We start from the raw sequence: 14,800 nt of genomic DNA on the forward strand, positions 1-14,800 counted from the left end.
CATATGCTGTGAAGATACGAGATGTGCAGCACCTGAAACTACGGAAACTGGAAGCCTGTGCTAGCATTTCTCCTGCAGTGTTGCTATCAGTGTGTGAATAGTGGGAGAAGAGGGTTGCATTGACAATCCAACACAATGAGCAGCAGATTGAACACATTTTATAAGTGGTCAGAAACTTGTAAATAACTCATGAAAGAATAAAGTAATGTTAAAACCAAGCTCACCATTGTTTTTCTTGTGAAATTCCCAACAAGATTGATGTGTCACATGACCCTCTTCCTATTGAAAAAACAAAAGTTGGATTCAAAATGACCGATTTCAAAATGGTCGCCATGGTCACCACCCATCTTGAAAAGTTTCTCCCCTCACATATCCTAATGTTCCACAAACAGGAAGTTAATATCACCAACCATTCACATTTTATTAAGGTGTATCCATATAAATGGCCCGCCCTGTATATTAATCTAATGTGAAACATTCACTGTACTCACTCATGTGTTAACTCATATGTTGGATATTAACGTTGTTATAAAAAACCTGATGCATGATGCAAAGTTTTTCAATAAAGCTTTAAAAAAAAAAAAGCACAATGAGATTCAGGTTAGTGTGAATATAACCACTATGCTTTAATACAATCTGAATGATTTACATTTAATAATTTCTGAATAAGAGGTGCTAAAGCTTCAAGGCTATTCACAAACTATGACAAACATGTACATGTACAATAAAAGTCAATACTGGCGCTTTAAAAAATAAATAAAAAAGAGTGGTGTCTACGGATGGGAGGGCCTGGGATCTTCTTCTGTCCTATCTCATGTTCACAGTGCGAGAGGTGCCCTAGGCCTCTACTGGGTTCTCGCCCATCGAACACAAAAGTGTTGTTGAGTATGTCACCCAGACGCAAGGACGGATGGAAACAGTGTTACCTCTGGTTAGGGAGCATATGGAGGCAGGGTCTATAACCGGCAGGCTCGGGTTAGGACCTTTAACCCAGGTGCTCGGGTATTGGTTTTGGTACCAACCATAGACAGTAAGTTCCTAGCTAGGTGGCAGGGGCACTACGAGGTACTTGAACAAATTGGAGAGGCAGATTACAAGGTACACCAGCCAGGGTGGCTAAAGCTGGAGCAGGAGTAACATGTGAATCTGCTCAAACCATGGAAAGATAGGGAAATCTGTACTGAAGATAGCCCGCAACCAGGGTTTCTAGGGGAAGCAGTTTCGGCCCCTTTGTCTGAAGTAAGGGAAGCGGCTGCCACAGTGAAAATTGCTTACAACCTCTCCTCTAAACAGACTCAGGAAGCCAGGGAGTTAATTAGTCGGAACACAGATGTGTTCTCGGTCCTCCCTGGACACACTTCCATAATCCGGCATGACATTATCACTGAGCCTCAGGCAAAAGACCGGTTAAAACCATACCGGGTACCCGACGCTCGGCAACAAGCCATCGCGGAGGGTGTTAACTTTTGCTTTGCATGGCGCCGATGCCACTGTTCAACGGCTCATCCACATTGTCGGTACGCTTCGGCTTACCTGGATATTGTCATTCATAGTACCGACTGGGAAAATCATCTACCAAAAGTGCAGGCTGTAGTGGACTCCATTAGGAAGGCTGGACTGACCACTAACCCCAAAAAGTGCACAATTGGGTTAGAAGAGACCAAGTACCTAGGGTATGTAATTGGGCGCTGAATTATTAAACCTCAGGTGAACAAAATTGAGACAATTCAGAATTGATCCCAACCTGCCACTACTAGGCAAATAAAGTGGTTTCTGGGAACGGTGAGCTATTATATGAGGTTTGTTTCTCATTTTTCCCCTTTAGCGGCTCCATTGACAGGGATCCTGAAGGGACGGAAATCCGTGATGGTCCACTAGAATTAGCAGGCGGAAAAGACTTTCTCCGCTTTGAAGTCGGCCCTGTGTGGGTCCCCAGTTTTGGTGATGCCCGACTTCAAAAGGGAGTTTGTAGTACAGACCGATGCCCCTTGAAGTAGGCCTCAGAGCTGTAACCTCTTAGGAAATCAATGGGGAGGAACATCCCGTTGTTTTCCTGAGCCACAAACTTACTCCAGCGGAGACTAGGTACAGTATAGTGGAGAGAGACTGCCTGGCCATCAAGTGGGCACTCGAGTCTCTCCGCTATTGTCTATTGGGGAGAAAGTTCTGTCTGGTGACCGACCACTCCCCTCTCAAGTGGATGAGCCAAGCCAAAGAGAGGAATGCTCGGGTCACCAGATGGTTCTTATCTTTGCAAAACTTCAAGTTTTCCGTAGAACATAGGGCAGGCGGGTTACAGGGAAACACAGATGCCCTGTCCTGGGTAAATTGTCTGGTGGATGTTCACCCCCTCAGGGTTGAACAAAGAAGGGAGGTATGTAGGAATTTCTGTGTTCTGAGATCTAAGGATGTGTGCCGTGCTAAAGGGCTGAGAGCCGCATTGCTGGGAAGCAGGCCCCTAAAGCCTGTTGTGGACTGCTACGGACAAAACTCCTGAATAGGTGAATGTTTTTGTTTTTTTTATTCTGTGGACTTTCCATGGTGTGAATGAACACCAAGATGGTGAACTGTCATTTTGTTTATGTGTGAATAAACACTGAACTGTTTAAGTTAAAGACTTTGTTTTTGCCTCTGCATTGTGTCTGCTAATCTGCTTACCAGAGTGAATCCCCACAGTATGTATACTAATGCCAAAAGCCTGACAAATAAAATTGGGGAACTGGAATTAGTGATGTGTGAGGAAGACTATGATATAGTGGGAAAAACTGAAACATGGCTGAATGATAGCTATGACTGGACAGAAGAGGCAGTATCAGTGGAAAAGGAGGAGTCAGTCGAGGAGGAGACGGGAAGATTATGAATATCAGGGTTATTCAGTTTAGAAAAAAGATGACTGAGGAGAGATCTAATTTTACCACATGACAGGAGGCTTCATATTTTGCATTAAACTCTCTTTACTTACTCCACATAGCAGTAAAGAAACAGTTAAAACAGTAACCAATCAAAATGCAATAGGAGGTAATGTATTCTGAGCCGTGAGACTCCTCCTCCTCTTTCTTTACTGCTCCATCAGACAGACAGGTCAGAGTTTTCGGCTCTCCCCGTTATAAGATTTTGGGGTTACGTATTTTCCATTTGGGGGCTTTGCTTTCTATCCTTGTGGTAATATTTAATGTCTACTGCTATATTTTGGGGGGTTTGTGGCTCCGGTGAAGTTTTTTCTCCTCAGCTGGTCTCCCGTTCCTGTTTGGCCTTCTCACTTTCCTCCCCCCCCCCCACCCCCCCCGCCACCGTTACCTCACGCGCTTTGCGGTATTGGTGGTCGGTCTTCTTTCCCTTCCCTGGGGTAACGTTCACCCTGTCTGCGCACATCGCTTCGCGGTCTTTCGCCGCGCTTCCTCTGCTGCCGCTCGCGGGATCTTCTCTCCTTCAGGCGTCAGCGGCGGACATTACGCTCGCGTCTCGCGAGATCTGTGGCCGCCATCTTGGATATCCGGGACTCCATTTCCACCGCGCTCGGCTCTGCGGTAAGTCCCTTACAACCCTGCCCTCTTACTATTTGCGTTTGTTCTCCGTGTCAGAGCCCTCACTGTGTCTCTCCTCCTTCACAGCTCGGATCGGATAAGCCTGTCAGGCGACCAGGCAGGGCTCTCCAATTCAGTGGCCGTTTGTCCAGGCCTCACCACTGCAGGGTTCATTCCCTGGGCTTTGGGGTGTCGCCCCTATCTTGCTGCTGCTGCAGAGGTGTCAGACATACATCCTCTATTCCTGGGTGCTGCCCAGTGCAAAAATCCCAATTTACCCTGCTGGGGTTATAGGTACTGCTGGTACCATCTCTATATATATTTATACTGCCCTGTGCCAAGGTGCTGTTGGACGATGGACCAGAACGCTGCACAGCTTCAGGCCATGATTAATGAGGCAGTTGCTGCCTCGATGGAGAAGGCTTTCTCCAGGATTATGACGGCGGCTGATGGGCCAGATGACCTCGCTGAGGTCCAGCAACAGGAATACGATTCCGAGGCTTCGGAGTCACAGGTTCGTGCCGACACTCGGCCACAAAAACGCCACTGGAAAGGCGAGAAGGGCTCCGCCAACCCGGACAGGGGCAAAGCCCCCGCCAAGCGCGACAAACCGACTCCTCTCGCTCCCTCGCCTGAACATCACTACTCCTCGGACGAGGAGGATAAGCTATCTCCGTCCATGAATATTCTGGACTCGTGGCAGGCCGCGGACTCCGACGTTCCGGAGGACGCCTGGGGCTCAGATCAGGGCGCGTTTTCCGGTGACCGAAGGGGCACCTTCCTCGAAACCGCCCAGCTACCCGACGACTCGGCGCCACCGCTGGAGGATGAGGAAACCATCCTGGACCCCTCCGGCCAACGTCTCTTCGATCCGAGAAACATCCGTCATCCACGTTCTGGGGACTGGACGCCTCCGGATCACCTCGCAAAGTTTATGCACCTATGGCTACGCAAGCCTATGGACAAAACGGTTCGCAACCGTTTACGCTCCGAGTGCCCTCGCCCTTCGTTACCCGACTTCGTGGCGCAAACTCCGGAGTTCGACCAGATCATGACCACCTTTATGTCTAGGGGTGGTCGGGACCCTCGCAAAGGGGTTGAGAAGGCATTCCACTGGCGTACAGGATAAGCTGCTGGACTCCATTGGCCCACTTTCCCGCATTTTGTATTTGGCGGATGATGCCCTAGCGCGATCAGGAGGAGTTTGACGCTAATATGGTTCGTGAATGGGCTCACGACATTAGAGAATGGGCACAACGGTGCTTCTGTTTTGTGGGCAACGCCAACGTAGCCCTCTCTTCTGAGAGGAGGAAGGCAGCATTACTCCGTCTAGACGGAAAATTGGTGGAATTGGGCACCAAAGAACTAGGGCCACTGGCACAGGGCAAGCTATTCGGTGAGACTTTTCTGAAGGAGCTCAACAGGCATGTGAATGTCTTTACCTCGCTTAACAAAGCACAGACCTCCATTAAGCGGGTCTTCCGAGCCAACTCCCAAAGGGGTGTTTTTGGAAGGGCTGGCCGCCACAGGGGCCGAGCAGCCAGCCGATTCTGGCCTTCGGGCCCCAGTTCTCAAAGGCCTCAACCGTTCTACCCAGAAGCAGGCTATAGACAGCCTTTCTCCTTCACCAGAGGAGCCGACAGAGGTCGTGGATCACGTGCCCGGGGCAGGGCTCGCTTCAACTCCACCGGTAAGTCGTCACCTGTTGCAGGTACCTCTTCTCACTCATACAGCAGGTGGTATTTCCCTTTGTTTTCAGAACTGGGCGGCTATATCGTCGGACGCATGGATCCTCCAGACGGTGCAGGGTTACGTCATAGACTTCGTGGACCTTCCGGACCAGTCGATCCTGCCGCATCCTTTCGTCTGCTCCGCAGAGGACTACAGGTTGATCGGAAACGAGCTATTAGACCTCCACTCCAAAGGTGCGGTGGAGCCCGCACACGATCAGGGAGGCTTTTTCAGCAATCTTTTCCTGGTGAAGAAAAAGACCGGGGATTTCAGACCAGTCTTAAACTTAAAAAGGCTCAACTCCTACGTGCGGTACAGGCACTTCAAGATGGAGGGCATACACCTTCTGAGGGACCTCCTTCGAGACGGAGATTGGTTCACGAGACTGGACCTCAAAGACGCGTACTTGTCGGTACCGGTCCACTTGACCTGCCGACGTTTCCTCAGATTCCTGTGGCAAGGCCTTCCGTGGCAGTTCACGTGCCTCCCTTTCGGCCTCAGTTCAGCCCCGTGGTGTTTCACCAAGTTGCTGAAGCCTGTGGTCGCACATCTTCGTGCTCAAGGGATTCGGTGCATTATATACCTGGACGACCTGCTTCTGTTTTGCGACGACAGGTCCGGACTGACTCGGCACACACGTTTTACCGTCGACTTCCTGACCTCCCTGGGGTTCGTGGTGAACTTCTTGAAGTCGGAGTTGTCCCCGACTCAGACTGTGCAGTTTCTGGGATTCGAGATAGACTCCAGGTCCAGCACACTACGCTTACCAGCGACGAAGATCGCGGCTATCAAGAAGGAGTTGCGCAGAGTCATCCGCTGCTTCTCCATTCCACTCCGTACTCTGGCTCGGATTGTAGGTCTACTGTCCACTTCCATTCAGGCCATATTCCCGGGACCGCTCCACTACAGGGCGATGCAACGTCTGAAGACCTCCTTTCTCCATCGGAATCCTTCCTACGATCAATCGATCCCGATAACGGAAGAGGTCAGGGAGGAATTCAGATGGTGGCTCGACAGCATGGAGGCTTGGAACGGCCGAGCCATCTTCGGGAGCTCTCCCGACGTCGTTTTAGAGTCGGACGCCAGCCTTTGGGGCTGGGGCGCGACGGGCGGAGGCAGATCAACAGGAGACGCCTGGACCGCTCAGGAGAGTCTTCTCCACATCAACTGCCTGGAACTGCTGGCGGGGTCGTTCACTATCCGCAGTCTGGCGAAGGACAAGTCACATTGCTGTATTCTCTTGCGGATGGACAACATCTCGGCGGTCCACTATATCAACCGCCTGGGCGGAGCCCGTTCCCGACTACTGTCGGAGATGACTCGACTTCTGCCTTCCCCGCAACATTTCGCTCAGGGCGGAATACCTTCCGGGGGAGACGAATCTGACGGCAGACTGGTTCTCGCGTCACTGGAGGGACAGCAGCGACTGGAGATTGGATCCTCAGGTCTTTCAACGGCTCTCGGTCAGGAGGGGCCCCTTCCGACTGGACCTATTCGCTTCCCGCAACAACAGGCAGACTCCGGCCTACTTCAGCTGGCTGCCGGATCCGGAGAGTTTAGCGGTGGACGCGTTTCTCCAACAGTGGCCAGCCAAGGGAGCGTACGCTTTTCCCCCTTTCACCATGATCGCACGGACAATTCAATTCCTGAGGAACCAACGCATTTCTCTCCTGCTCGTCGCTCCGCTTTGGCGGAGTCAACCGTGGTTCCCAGACCTCCTGGAGCTCTCCTACATCGATCCGTTGCTCCTACCGTCTTTCCCGATGCTCCTCACGGACCCCAAAGGGAATCCGCATCCCCTGGTACTCGAGGGCCGTCTCCTTCTGGTGGCTTGGGCTCTTTCCGGGGAGCCTGGCAGACCAGCGATTTATCGCAGGCAGCTAGAGACCTCATATGGGACTCCTGGAACTAGAAGATGTTACTTATCAGCTTGGGATTCCTGGTCCTCTTGGTGCTGTGAACGGGACTTCGATCCATTTACGGCACCTGTGACCGCCATATTGAATTTTCTGTCACATTTGTTCTCTTTGGGCCGCTCCTATCGTTCTCTCAACGTGGTACGTTCCGCTATTTCGGCGGCGCACGTTCCCTCTCTCGGGATCCCAATCGGGAGGGATCCACTTGTTTGCCGTTTACTTAGGGGTATACGGTTGCAGAGACCTCCGGGTCCCAGATATTCTCGTCTCTGGGATGTGGCCTTGGTTCTTCAGTTTCTGAGAGATTGGCCGACTAATACCTACCTCTCTCTGAGACAACTGTCGGCCAAGTTGACTTTGTTACTTTGCCTCGTTTCCTTTCGTCGGGTTTCGGATGTACGGGCTTTCGACGTCGACGCCTTTTCGGTCTCTCCGGAGGGAGTTACCTTTCGGGTGTCTAGACGTACCAAGTCCAACTCTACGTCGGTCTTTTATCCCTTCTTTGCTTCAGAACCGCAACTTTGTGTCGTTTCTACCCTTACTCGGTACGTAGAGGTCACTTCCGCGCTTCGAGTTTCTGCCTCGGGACAGCTTTTGGTGTCCTACGTTAGGCCTCACGTTCCCGTCTCGACTACTACACTCGCCAGGTGGATACGGTGGCTTCTGTCTCTGGCGGGGGTGGACCCCTGTTTTGGGGCACATTCAGTTCGTGGGGCGGCTGCTTCCTTCGGCCTTCTCGGCAGGCGCTTCTCTGGCAGACATCCTACATTCGGCGGACTGGTCGAGAGAGTCTACCTTCCGGACATTCTACTTTCGCCCAAGCACGGGGGCGGCTATGTGTCTTGTGAATCAGCGTTAAAAATGCAAAATATGAAGCCTCCTGTCATGTGGTAAAATTGAAGATTATGCTAGCGTTAGTGTACTTATAATCTTAATTTTAGTAATGACAGGAGGCGAGTATTTTCCCACCTCTTTCCCACCCTTGGTAAGTGCTCGTGGGTAAGTATATGGTTTCCTTCCCTTTGGGTTGGAGGTTTTGTGGGTTTTGCGTTTTAGCAGCCAAGATTCTTTTAAGTGATGTCATTTACTGTCATTTTATGTGGGTTGTACCTGCAAGCAGGTTCAGATTCGGTTCCTAACCCATTTCACGTTGTTTTTCAGTTTAAATACTTGGGGTTTCCGGCCCAACTTCAGGGAGTTTCTTCGTGTGGATCGGACTTCGTCTCCCGGAGATCTGGGTGCGGACAGAAGGTCTTTTGATACCGGTTACAGGACAAGGAATTCGCTCGGTGGTTCGTGGTTTGAGAGACATTGACTTTGGTTTGTCCAGTTTTTTCTGATGTCGCATGCGAAAGAGGAGGAGGAGTCTCACGGCTCAGAATACATTACCTCCTATTGCATTTTGATTGGTTACTGTTTTAACTGTTTCTTTACTGCTATGTGGAGTAAGTAAAGAGAGTTTAATGCAAAATACTCGCCTCCTGTCATTACTAAAATTAAGATTATAAGTACACTAACGCTAGCATAATCTTCAATTAATATGTATAAATATATCGGGGGCCAGTACAGAGATCTATCCCATCATCTATTTATCCCCAGGACTGTGACTGTGACGAGTGAAACAGAATGGAAAAAAAATACAAAAAGAGGATTATGGTGCAATTTGAACTCCCTGGTCTTAAAAACGGACCAGGGGTTACGAAATAGGTACCTAGAGTAGAGGTTTTTAGAGGCGCCAGGGGGCGAAAAATCAGTTCTATAGAGAACCGTATATATATATATAAATATAATGTGTGTATATATATATATATATATATATATATATATATATATGTATGTATAGGAGTTATGCTCGTCCACAACTATAGAACAAGATAGGCAGCTCAAGTGCTTCAGAGGGTCAAGGATTGCCCTTGCCCACGTGTAGCGAGATATAGGTGATGTAGAGAGGACAAGGAAGCCCTTTTTACACCCAAGGAGAAAAAATGTGAAACACGTACCAGGCGCCAAATCTCTCAGTCATTAGTCGTGATAAAGATACAGAATAGTTCTTATCAGTGTTTAAGATATAGAGGAAGACCTTCACCTAGGTCTATTAAGAGAGCTCAGAGTTTTAGAAAAAACACCCAAGCTTTATAGTGGTGATGTTGAGAATCATAAAATGCTAAAATTAGGATTAAAATTAAAATCAAATCCACTCACTTCACAGGGGGGGCAGTCACCAGGATAAGCTCAAGACACCTGGGACTATTTTCCCCCCCGGCCAGGATCGTATATAGAGATGTAAATAATTGAACGCCGCCTACACACGTGGCTTCTGGTCAATCATTTTATTAACTTAGAACTCAACGCGTTTCGAGGGTCTGAAGCCCTCTTCTTCAGGAGAGATAGATAAATAAATAAATAATTAATTAATTAATAAATTTGGTTACAAGAAAAAGAATGTATATATATATAACTAAAATAGAATAAGATATAGAATGACAAATATCATGAAGATTTTTTCTAGAGTACATATATAAATAAAATTATGCATAAGTATATGGGACCTTATGTACATAACTAAAAAAGTATTTCTCATAAAATTCCTCATTAAACACCTAAAACGAATCATAAAAATACGTGTATAAATATATATGATATACAATATACTTCAAGTCTATCATAAGTATATAAACACACATTTGCAATAGGATAAATAAAGGAAAGAAAAAATGGGACCTTTTCAGAGAAATAAAACACAACAAATAAATATATTATAATGAGTAAATATATACTTTCCGACCGCAATGCAAATACATAGGATCCAAATGAAGGAGGCCTAGAAAAAAACTATGTATAATTCCATAATCATAAGTCCTAAAAAAGGGGGGGTCAGGTTGTTCCATACCTTCAGGAGTGATTTGGCAGGCTCTGAGACCAGTCAGGAATCGATGGGAGACACTTCACTACAAGTGAAGTATTTATGGTTTGCACGTGTATTACCTTCATGGTTTCTAGGACCTCCCACTTCCTGTCTGTATGGATCAAATCCGATCCTCCCCTGGAGTTATTTAATGCACATCTAATCCACAAAGTTATAATAATCCCTAGTTCTATTATTTTGAATCCAAAAACAAAAATTTAGAGGGAAGGATTGAATATTAATATTCGCGATGCGTTCCACTGTGGAACGCACCGCCATTTGCTTCCGGTTTATTCCTATGGGGACTAAGAAAGGCGGAGATTTGTATAGGAATAGACGTATTTCTTGTGGGGGAAGAAAAAAGGGGGGAGCAAGGGCCAAGCCACCCCCAGTTGAACCCAATGGCTCACCGGTATTCTCACGTTGTGGTGCGTCGGCTCCATCTCCAGTTGCGATGCGTTCCACTGTGGAACGCACCGCCATCTTCTTCCGGTTGTAGAAGAGGAGGAGAGGCCGATGGCTGTGTGGCGGAAAGACTCACTTAAGATGCGTTCCACCCTGGAACGCAACACCCAGGAAACTGTATGATGTAGGATCTATTCTTAAAAGGGATATGTGATTGGTAGGGTGAATGATTGGGTGAAAAAACGGGGGGTTATCATTAATAGAATGAAATGATAAAAAATATGTATATAGTAATGAATAATAATGAATAATGAATTGGATATATGAAGTGCGGGATCCTGCTGTAGGGAAATACTATAACTAGGGGCTGAGGATTAAATGAAGGTTTGAGTGATATGGTATGATAATGGTGTTAATACTTATTGCGTGAGGATTAAATGAAGGTTTGAGTAATACGGTATGATAATGGTGTTAATACTTATTACGTGAGTGAACACTATAGTGGATTTCTATCCATATATACAATAATGTGTCTCAATGTATAACGCAGACATAACAACTGTATAAAACAAGGGAGGTTTTGTTGTATATAGAATCCATGACACTAGACATTTATAGTCTTCCTGATCTTGTTTTCAATAATTCACATATTCAAGGGATTCATTTAAACCAAATGGTGTTAAAGTGTTTAGACAAAAAATCCAATACATCTCCCTGCGGCATAGAGACTGGTAGGACTTCATGTCTTTTTCTAGTAATGTTACTGTTAGGCCTGATGGGTCTCCCCCATGGGACAACGCAAAATGTCTGGATATACTATGAGTTGTGACCTTCCTTGTGATGTTGGACCGGTGTTCATTCATCCATTCACGTACTGATTGGATAGTGCGTCCTACATAGAAAAGATTGCAAGGGCAGCGTAGGAGATAGATGACATTGGTTGATCCACAATCTAACCTTTGTTTGATGTTAAAGACTTCATTGTTGGGAGGAATAGTTATTTCTTTTTTACCGTCTGTCAACATATTGCAGCATTTGCATCTTATATTGTTGCATTTAAAATTTCCCAAAGATGTTTTTGGCATTTTTTGGATAGTTTCTTTGCATTTGGAAAGACTTTTCTCTATTTTTGGGCAAGAGGGTGCTAATAAGTTCTTCAGTGTTTTCGCCCTTCTAAATATAAGAATGGGTTTCGGGGGAATTAATTTACCCAATATGGGGTCTTTTAATAAGATTGGCCAATTTTTTACTAGGGTCTGCCTAATTAGAGAATGTTGTGAACTGTAACGAGTAATTAAACCTGATCCCTGAAACTTATCATTACTTTTTGTTTTTTCCAATGTGGAGAATTTGGGTTTGGATTTGAGACTCTCCTTTTGTGACATTTGGTAAATTCTCTTACTAGAGTCCATTAGTAGTTTTTTCGGGTAGCCTTTTTCTTTAAATTTTTCCTTTAATTCCCTAACTTGGGTCTTCATAGTTCGATCATCTGTGCAGTTCCTCCTAATCCTTTTCATTTGACTATATGGGATGTTGCGCTTCCATTTGGAATGGTGACAGCTTCTATAGTCAAGAAAACTGTTGGCATCTACACTTTTGAAGTGGGTTTTACTAATGATTTTTTTATTTTTAACACTAAGGTGTAGATCTAGAAACACCACCTCCACTGGATTTTGTTCCATAGTAAAAGAAAGATTCCAGGAGTTGGAGTTAATATGTTCAATGAATTGAATTAAGTCATCACTGTCACCCTGCCAGATGAAAATAATGTCATCTATAAATCGACGATAAAACCTGATTTGTGGATGTGTCAGTAAAGCGAATTTCTGTTCGAACACTCCCATGAAGAGGTTTGCATAGGATGGGGCAAACTTAGTGCCCATCGCTGTCCCCTGTGTTTGAATATAAAATTTATCATTGAATGTGAAATAGTTGTGTTGAAGTATGAATTCAATTGATCTAAGGAGAAATTCTTTTTGGTGATCTGGCATGCAAGAGTCTTGGAATAGGGTCTGGGAGATGGCAGCCAGACCTAAAGCATGTTGAATATTACTATACAAGGCTGAGACATCAAGAGTGACCCAGACATAATTCTCTTCCCACTGAAAGGATTCAAGAGAATCTATAAGATGTGAGGCATCTCTTATATACGAGGGAAGCAGGGGTACATATTTCTGTAGATAGCTATCTACATAGGCAGAAAGATTAGCTGTCAAACATCCCACTCCCGAAATAATGGGTCTCCCGGGTGGGTTTTGAAGATTCTTATGGATTTTGGGCAAAAAATAAAACCTCGATATTGACGGATGTGCAGTTTTTAAAAAAGATCTTAGTTTTTTGTCAATGGTTCCCCCGGAGTATCCTAAGTCTATTAAATCGAATAAAGATTTCTTGAAAGATTTTGTCGGATCTTCTTTCAGTAGTTTGTAGTATTCAGAATCTGATAGGATTCTTAGGGATTCTGTTAGATAATAGTCAGAATCCATAACAACCACCCCTCCCCCTTTGTCCGCACTCTTTATGACAATTTCTCTATTAGCCTTAAGACTTTTTAGTGCTTTCTGTTCATTTGAATCTAGATTTTTTCGGGATATATCTGAATATAGGTCGCAAGGACCTTTTTTAATTTCTTCTTTTCGTTCAGTGAGTGCAGTCTTTAATTCCTCTAGTACTATATTATAAAAGCATTCTATATGTGCTCCCCTGCTCTGTAGGGGGTAAAAGGAGGATTTTCCTTTAAGATCGCATGGAATGGGTGGACAACTTTGGGAGGAAGATTCTGTCGAATCCTCCACTCTAGTTTGTGCATAGATCTTACTTGCAAAGTGCCTTTTGAGAGTAAGTTTTCTCATAAATTGATTTAAATCAACAAAAAATTCAAAAGGATCTATTGTATCTGTCGGACAAAAAGAGAGACCTCTACTCAATAATGCTATCTCATTACTTCGTAAGATGTATTTGGATAGGTTAAATATGCCTTTGGATCTTTCTGGATGACTTGAAGGTGGTGACTTGGTTACGTGGGGCTGCTCTCCCTGTTTCTGGCTCTTGATTTCTTTTTTACTGGTGTTTCTGTGTTTTCCACCTCTACATCCTCTTGGCCGGAAATGGGTCTTTTTCGGGTGGTCATCACAGGTGAGTAAAATTGTGTTATCTTCATTGACCGAAGGTTCTGATGGGTATTCGTTATGTTTGGATCGGTATGTGTTAATAATGGGCTTAGGAGCTGTGCTGCTTCCCAGGTTTTTCGTAGGGGAATTTTGGGACCCTGGACTCTTACTGCTGTTGGCGAGATCCGGTCTAAAAAAGGACTTTCTCCGAGACTGGGTGGTAATGCCCAAAAATTGTCGGGACTACTTATAGATACTGAATGTGTAGAAATATCGATAGATGTGGACAGATGGATAGACTGTGGCGTGGATGAAGGAATGGGGTGTACTACTTCCGTATGTAGTTCAGTAGCTGGGGATCGTGTTGGTGGGGATGGTAAATGTGATTTTTGTGGTCTTGGATTACCTAGTGGGGTACCATAGACAGATATATTCAGGTCCCCTGATGTGGTATTAATTAGTGATCCTCCTTCTAATGATGTTAGAGTGGAGGCTTTTGGGGGGGGTCCTGAAGAAATCCCAGGAAGACTTGTTAGACTTGAAGTATATTGTATATCATATATATTTATACACGTATTTTTATGATTCGTTTTAGGTGTTTAATGAGGAATTTTATGAGAAATACTTTTTTAGTTATGTACATAAGGTCCCATATACTTATGCATAATTTTATTTATATATGTACTCTAGAAAAAATCTTTTTCTCCTTGGAATACCCATCAGAACCTTCGGTCAATGAAGATAACACAATTTTACTCACCTGTGATGACCACCCGAAAAAGACCCATTTCCGGCCAAGAGGATGTAGAGGTGGAAAACACAGAAACACCAGTAAAAAAGAAATCAAGAGCCAGAAACAGGGAGAGCAGCCCCACGTAACCAAGTCACCACCTTCAAGTCATCCAGAAAGATCCAAAGGCATATTTAACCTATCCAAATACATCTTACGAATGAGATAGCATTATTGAGTAGAGGTCTCTCTTTTTGTCCGACAGATACAATAGATCCTTTTGAATTTTTTGTTGATTTAAATCAATTTATGAGAAAACTTACTCTCAAAAGGCACTTTGCAAGTAAGATCTATGCACAAACTAGAGTGGAGGATTCGACAGAATCTTCCTCCCAAAGTTGTACAACCATTCCATGCGATCTTAAAGGAAAATCCTCCTTTTACCCCCTACAGAGCAGGGGAGCACATATAGAATGCTT

Source organism: Bufo gargarizans, chromosome 6, assembly GCF_014858855.1.
Source record: "Bufo gargarizans isolate SCDJY-AF-19 chromosome 6, ASM1485885v1, whole genome shotgun sequence".
Classification (NCBI taxonomy): Eukaryota; Metazoa; Chordata; class Amphibia; order Anura; family Bufonidae; genus Bufo; species Bufo gargarizans.